The following is an 8034-nucleotide window of genomic DNA, read 5'->3' on the forward strand; positions in this document are numbered from 1 at the left end:
AAGTACGAGCTGGGACAAAAAGAGCAATCGCTCAAGGTCGCAGAGTGGCACAGCCAGGATTAGAACCTGAATCCTCATCTGCTTTTCCTTCCAGTGGGACACAGGATCCGACCGAAGCTGCTTGAGTTACACGACCTGTGCCAAGGACCAGAGTCATATTTTGCCACCCACTGCATGACTTCCTCATATCAGGCAGCTGATTTCAGAGGGGAAATAGACACACCTGCACATCTGGGCTCGAGGGGCTGAAAATCAGCAGAAAAACAACTATTAACCACCCCCACTCCATCCCCTTTGCTGTTAAGAGGAAAATTCAGTATTCTTGTTGTTACTTTTTCCAGGTTTTCTTTTGTTTGTTTTGCTAATATGAAGCTAGCTAGCTCTCTCTCTCTCTCTCTCTCTCTCTCTCTCTCTCTCTCTCTCTCTCTCTCGATGGGCTAGCTGTGAAGTATAAATAAAGTATAGGAAAGACTGCTTTTCAAAACCTAATCTAAAATCTTAAAATCTGCTATTGATCCACAGGCCATAGATAGCTACTTGCCACGTGAAGCTGCTTTTTCCTGTGTTCCTTTTTTGTCACCTAAAATGCCTGTGTTCAGAAAGTAGAGAGATAACAAGTTAAACCTTCATAATAACATAATAAACTATTTTGTTTTTGTCCAAGTCAGAATTTTGGAAGGAAACAGTCTTGAGAGAGTGTAGAGTGGTAGAAATCAGAGGAGGAATATGACCCTGACCTTTTCACTGACACCTTGGACAAGTCACTTAATTCATCTAGGACTTAGCATCTCTAACAGGGAAGCAGTGACACCAGCTCCTGTAGTCACAGTCACAGAGGGGGAGAGAGGAGGAAAGCAGCAGGTCAGGGACCTGCTGAGTCACAGAACCCTATCTCTTGCTCATCAGCTAGTTTGTGTATTGAATGGGACTTGAATGAAAATGCATCTTTTTTTCCTAATCAAAGAACTTTGCTCAGAGTTCTTGTTTGCAAAGCAAGGGAGCTAGATTGTGTAGGGCCACTTATACCTCTGACATTGTGATCTCCCACCACTGTCATGATTATAAAGGGGAGAGATGGACTGGGGGTAGCACTTCCTGAGTAGGGGAGCCTGGCCTTTGGGGTCCTGCAGTCACCCTTTTTACATAGTGACCTTGAGCAAGTAAACTCCTTAACCTTCCTGGCAAAGTGCTTCATCTGTAAATTGGATACTTCAGGAGCATTATTATTTTTGTGAAATAAGTGTATAAGAGAAATGAATATAAAAAGAGACTTATTTCCCAGTGAAATTAGCACATAAAAATACCTAGTCCAGTATTTGACATAAAGAGATGCTCAAAAGAAAATTGATACCTTTCTTTGAAGATCCTGAAGCTTCCCAAACCATAGGAAGAAGTCCTTAGTCCTGAAAGTCAGGGGCATAAGGCTTTGGGCTCTTTTTTCAAAATTTCTGGCAGAACATTATATCATGTAAGTCTTCTTTGTGTGTGTGGTGGGGGTGGGGTATGGACATAGCCTCCTGCTCCAGTATGTTTGTAAAAAGTAAAAATTAAAAACATATATCATTAGTCACAAATCCCTCAGTGCTTTTAGCAAAGGGCCAGAGACTGGGTCTTTTGGTTTGCGTCAACTCCCAGAATGGAGTTGAGGTAAAAAGGATCAGAGCCCAGCCTGAGAATAAGACAGGTGAGTGCATAAGAGTGCGGCCCAGGTTTGTTGTCCCTCAGAAACTTGCAGAGGTCGGTAAGAAAAAGCAATGACCACTTGGAGGGACAAACAGACTTCTCTCCTCATTTAACTTATAGAACCTGCAAAGAAAATAAAATTTTCCTTTCTAAACCAAATAAAAATGGGGTTTTCCCAGGAATGAGTCTTAAATGTTTCTGACTTTTATTGACTAAAGAATAATGGAGCAAATCATTAAAAAAATTAAAACCTTATTTTTAAGACCTTATATGTGGTCTTAAATGTATGTGAGCTTTTGATTTTAAAAGGCACAGGGTGCCTGGGATTCAGACCACAGCCCAGCACTGAGCTGAGTTGAAGTCCAACCGTGGTCACCACATGCTCTCCTTACCCTGGGTTATTCCCTGTCACAATCACCCTTGAAAGAAAGGCTATTTTCCAATTATTTTAATCAATTAATGAGTTCTAAGAAAAGAGATGCCATCTGCTTCAAAAATAAAGTTTCCATTCTGGTAAAAACCATTTCAAACTCTTCATGAAGCCATAGTCAACAGGGGAGGAAGGAAACCACTTTTGAGCAAAACCTTGCCAAGCCATAATATCTCTTCTAGGATGGGCTCAGTGTGGAGACCACTATCTGGCATCGCACTCAGAGTTTATCAGCGGGTGCAGGCGGCTCTGTTCATTGACCACAGGGCACTACCCTGTGAGTGCCCCAGAATAGCTGCAGCTACCTGAGAGCAGTCCAGTCCTCAGGGACTCGTTATTGTCCCAGATAAACAGCGTTGCCGCGGCCAGCACGTAATGGCTGTATTTAACTGTGATAAGTGATGGGCAGCAGTGCCCAAGTGAGTGGCTGTCTGCTAGGGCCTGGGTAATCGGACAAAGGCAAGCGGGCTTGGCAGCAGGCATTTCTTACACATTTGTGAGCTGGTGCCACAGGGTTGAAGACTCCTGGGGATGAATATGGGAGAACTTGCCTTTTAACTGAGTAAGACAGGACAAATGTATGACAAAGGTATTTAAGGAAGGAAATAAGAGTGAGAGCTTGAAAAATGATTTAGATTAATAGAGGCAGGCTTCCGGGTTGTGGTGGAATCTCATGCCACTGAAAGGCTGGCTTGGAAATGTTGGGTTGTAGAATGAGATAGATATTTTTCTCTGGATACACATTTACTTTGGGGACTGGCTTCCTGGAAACTGTGAAACGCAACAACATAAGCCTCAAGGTATAAAGGTCAAAGGTGTACAGGGGAGAATGTCCATATTTTGACAGTATTAACATTGAAAAAAAAACTATAGTTTTCAGACCCATTTTTTATCTTTATAGTTCTCTGGAAATTTCTGTGTGATGAAGGAGGATGAGTAACTAAATCACATTCTTAGCAATGCTTCCCTCATGAAATGGGAAATTGACTTTCCAGGTGGACAGAGAATTACTCAGCACTCTCATTGTGCACTTATGATTCCGAGAGAGGATGTTTCATTCTTCTAGCCAAAGGTGACAGGCAGACCTGGCATTCTGAAGATAACTGGCCATCTGTACCCAATCGAGACCATACATGGTGGTATCAGCCTTCATACGTGGTGCATACGTGGTGCTAGAGATGAGCCTGTTTGTATGTGGTTGTGTGTGTGTGGAATCCCTATATAACAGGGCCAAGTTATCCTGCCTTCAGACAAAACCCCTAATTCAGGGGGAAATCCAGAGGTGAGGTAGAAGCATGGTCACATTCCCAGAACCCCTTGCATTCAAAGGCATTCCAAAAATCTCTACCACAGATATGTGTGTGTGTGTATGTGTGTGTACATGTGTACCTGTGTGCCTGTGCACACACACAGGAATGTTCACACCTGTGACATTAGGACAAAGGAGACTAAAATTTTGGACTTAAAGGTCCACAAAATTAGTAGGCTTCCTTATATACTAGCAATAGGTTAATTTCTAGCTTCTCAAGTTTTAATACTATATATTTGATACCAGCTTTTGTCCAAAGATCCCACAATCACAGCATAGAAGAGATGGAAGATATAAAGTGCCACCCAGGCCCCAGTGTCACAGAGGAAGGAGTCAAGGCTTAGGAATAGGAAGAAGTGGGAAAGGAACAGGCCCAAGGCCACCCAGCTAAAGAGGACAATGCTGGACTATCATTTGGGTCTCTGTCTCCCTTATTGTTGTAATTTCCCCTTTTGCACAGATGAAGAAACTTAGAGAGGACTGATTTTCCACTGGATCCCTCCATGTGGCAAGGACTCCAGGCTCTGGCCACTTTTTAAAAATCTGAGCTTGCTCCCTCCCATCTCTGTTGGGTTCCCTACCTTGCTGGCCAGTACCAATAAATAGAGGAGAGTGAAGCCCACACTTGGTTCTTAATTGAAGGTGATTCCAGAGCTCTATTTGCCCAATGAGGCGGGCAGAGCTGGAGCCAGACCCAGAGCCATGGAAACTGACTTCAGGACCACCCCCTCCTCAAATGTTACCAGCAGAAAGGGGCTTGTACTGCCACCAACTGGCCTCTGGGGGTGTCCCAGGCGTGCAAGAATGAGGTGAGAGGGAATGTAAGGCAGAAATGGTCCACTTTGCTCTTCTCTTCAAATCAGCTTGGTGTAGGGAGGTTTCAGAGCTGGGCTGCAAAAAATAGAGTGCAGTGCAGCTGCACCCTTTAGAACTTTGCGGGAAAACACATATTATTTACCAGACAATAATAGATACCAGAGAATAATAATGATTATTATAGTGTTTGGGATGGCAAACGCTGTAGTTAAGGTTCCAGAATGGCTCTCATTATAATCCCGTTTTCTCACTCTCTTATGAAAGCCTGAAAATTTTCTCCTAGTATGCTGGGCATGTTTGGTCTTTGTCCAAAGGTGATTTGAATACAAAGAAACTTAGTTGAGAGAGATTCCTTTTTTTTTTCTTTTGGGGTGATTACATTAAAGAAAAAGCTACATCATTGAAAAAGCAGTTGCAGCATTCCTAAGCAATTAAAAATGGTGGTGTTTCCCAGTCACTGGAGGAAATATTGAACACTTCTTTTTCTCTTTTCCTTTTTAAGGAATTCAGAGGTTCCCTCAGATTCCAAGATTCAGTCACTTTTGGTCCCAGGCCCAGAGGTGGAGATCGTTTTCCTCCTTCCACAGCAACTTCCAGGCTGCTCAATAAATGCAAAAGAACTGTCCCCAGATGAAGTTATCCCTGTGTTTTTGGACCCACTTGTCATTTCCACAGCTCTTTCCCAATATTTTGTGGCCTCCCCTTTAGTTCTTTTCTTTTTAGGTACCAGGGATTGAACAGAAGGGCACTTAACCACTGAGCCACACCCTCAGCCCTTTTTTGTATTTTACTCAGAGACAGTGTCTTGCTAAGTTGCTTAGGCCCTCAGTTTTGCTAAGGCTGGCTTTGAACTCTTGATCCTCCTGCCTCAGCCTCCTGAGTAGCTGGAATTACAGTCATGTGCTACCATGTTCAGCTTGATAGTGATTCTTGATGGTTTGTGTGGTGAGGGACACTAGGGATTGAAACCAGGAGCATTCTGCCTTATGATCCATATGAGCTACATCCCCAGCCCTTTTTTAGACTTTATTTTGAGACAGGTTCTCACTAAGTTGCTGAGGCTGACTTCGAACATGCAATCCTCCTGCCTCAGCCTCCTATAGCTGGAATTATAGACATGGGCTACTCTGCCCTGCAATCTTTTTTGTTTTTATATTCCTCCTCTCCATTGTATCTAATTCTCAAAAGAAAAAGAAAGCATGTGTATGTGTGGAGGGGGGTAATGTGAGCTTTTTATTCAGAGATAAATATCCCCATTTCCAAATCTGACCATGCCAAATGAAAAGGTTTCCATGGCCTTGTAATTCCACCCCCATTGCATATTTGTGGTGTTTTGCATTTTCACTTTGGTTATTTAATATACATATTAAATGCTCACAGATCTGGTGATTTAATGTGATTTGGGGAACTCAGGCATTTCCTGTCGTGCACATTGAGTTTTTCAAACCTTGTTTTTGGCTGATGATTTTTATCATTGCCATTAACACCAGGATTTGGATAGCAGGGTTCAAAGCACAAGCTTCTACTTAGTTCTCCCAGTGGACATTTGACCTCCTCACTCTAGTGCTCAATTCATGTTGCAAGCACCCTGAGCAAGTTTCCAGGTTTCTCTGTGGCTGCCATAAAACGAGGAAATTCTTGTATGTTATGTCTGGGGTCCTTTCAAGTACTAAATTCAACACCTCTCTGAAATTATCTGTTCGTTGTTCTGAGAATAATCTCAATAGTTGTAAAGATATTTACAAGTCCTCTGTCACCACCGCACATTAACCAACTTTTGCCCTTTTATATTTCTGATGTCCCCATTTATTAAGAGGAAGACAACTGCTTGACTCTCATTCATTTGGCACAAAGGCATTAGGCCAGACTCTTGAACCTGGGCAGAGTGTACAGGCATGCCTGAGACAGCCCCAGCCCTGGACCTCAGGCACTTCATAGTTCCCTGGGCAGACATGGAAGTGGCTGCTTCCTGAAAGTGACTGAAGTCCTCAGTGGGCTGTCTTTTGGACCAAGGGACTGAAAGCAAATGAAATAAACCAGTGGAGATGAAGAGGCAGAGCCTCATGTCTGTGGTAAATGTGGGGATGGAACCTGGTGAAAAATCGCATTTAGAGTCCCTGCACTAGGATCCCAGGTCCCAAGGCCCCCGGTGGGTGGTTTATTGTCTTCCAGTCCTTTGTTCCTTTTAATTTTGGGTCTGAAGGAATGTGAACACCTCACCTTTACAGGCAATACCCTCAAAGAGAGAGGGGCAACCCTCTCTCCCATCTCAGTTGCCTCTGTAGGAAACTCCTGATGAGAAATCCATGTGTTCAAGGTAACGTCATTGGCTAAAGAACGAATCTCTGGACCTTCCTTCTGCAAACTCCAGAGCTGACCCATGGAGTACAAGGGCGAGGTCTGGAGCTCCAGGGTTCCCTAGTGACCTTGCCTCGATTTGGAATGACCTTGGATGACTCCAAAGACCTCCTGTGGGTTAAGCAGGCAGTCACGGGGAGGGTAAAAGTGGCTGGGTTGCAAAGGATGCTGCGGTCTTCGGGTGAGGGCGTGGTGCTCATTATGGTCTTCCAAAAAGGGCTCCAGTTTCATTTCCTCACACAAAGCTGGCAGGGCTGACCCTGAGCAGACCATGAATGAGACTCATGCCGAAATCATGCTGTGCCTTCGTTTTGGGGGCTCATCCTAGGTTTGAACTGGCAGATGGTGCTGCTTCCTGACTCATGCCTGGGTTCTCCCCAGCTGGGCAGGGTGGGTCGGTGGGGATTTGGTCCAGTGCATTCTGATGGCCCCTTCTCCTCTTTTCCCAGGAACGATCACTCCCAGGGTACCTTGCATGGAGAGAGGGCGCAGAGCAAACCATGTCACGCCATCCAATGACACCAGCTGGTCAGCTCACCACCCCCTCTGGCTAAAACTCAAGCAAATAAAGCCGCTTCCTGTCATTAAGCATCTCGGAGGAAGCAGCCCTCCCTTGGTGGCCTCTAGCCCAGAGAAGCCAGCACGTCTTGGACCCACCAAGCGGGCCCAGCCTTCCTGCTGCCACCATCTCTGCTTTTCCCCAGAGGAACTTAGGGATTTCGCCCCCTGGTTTTAAAAAAACAAAACAAAACACCAACAAGCCACAAGGACCAATGTAGGTATTCTCCCCGCCCCATCTTCAAGGCTCAGCGGCGGAGGCTGGAAGATGATACGGATTGGAAAAAAAAAAATCTTTTTAAAATCTTTTTAAAAACTGCTGTGGTTTTGCTGCTACACTAAGAATTGTGATTTGCATTGTATGGTTTTGGACCTATACTGTTCACGTTTTGATGGCGGAGAGGGATGGCACTGGAGTCCCAAAGCTTCAGAGTCATCTCTGTCCGGCCCAGGATGCACTTTTAATGAAGAGTTAGAATATTTTATTGGCTAATATACTTTTCTTGTTATTTTTACAAAGGCCACCTTTATCCTTTTTGATGCCATATTTTCAGTGTTACACTTTTATGGCTTTTAATTTTCGATTTGACAGATGTAAGAAGCAGCATGGATAGTTTATACTGTGGTTTTTTCAGAGACTGAATGCCAAGAGAACTCGGTAAATGTTTATTCTTCTCAGCTTTCTCTTGAAATTCCCCTAAATAGCGCCCCATTTGGGAACAGAGCAAGAGTGTTGAACTGAAGACCAAAATGCCCTCAAGGTGTAAAATAATCCGAGGGGGGAATATTTGCTGGGCGTCACGAAAGACTCGGATGAAATTTCAACCCTGATGGTTTTTGGTGATCCAGGAAGTCAGTGAGACAATCTCCCTATACGCAG

The 8034-nt window shown here is 44.2% G+C and overlaps 1 protein-coding gene across 3 annotated transcripts in view; it reads left to right on the top strand.

Moving 5' to 3' along the window:
- Positions 1-7232, top strand: part of SOBP (sine oculis binding protein homolog) — a 165708-nt gene extending 158476 nt beyond the window's left edge. For 2 of the 3 annotated variants that reach the window (XM_081296553.1, XM_081296555.1), the window contains one exon: positions 7046-7232. The gene's annotated coding sequence lies outside the window, so the exon portion shown is untranslated. Of the gene's footprint in view, positions 1-94; positions 2064-7045 lie in introns of those variants that run through there. The other variant, XM_081296554.1, reaches the window with a different exon arrangement.
- The last annotated feature ends 802 nt before the right edge of the window (positions 7233-8034 follow it).

Source organism: Spermophilus citellus (assembly GCF_964194105.1).
Source record: "Spermophilus citellus genome assembly, chromosome: 5".
In the NCBI taxonomy this organism is placed as follows: domain Eukaryota; kingdom Metazoa; phylum Chordata; class Mammalia; order Rodentia; family Sciuridae; genus Spermophilus; species Spermophilus citellus.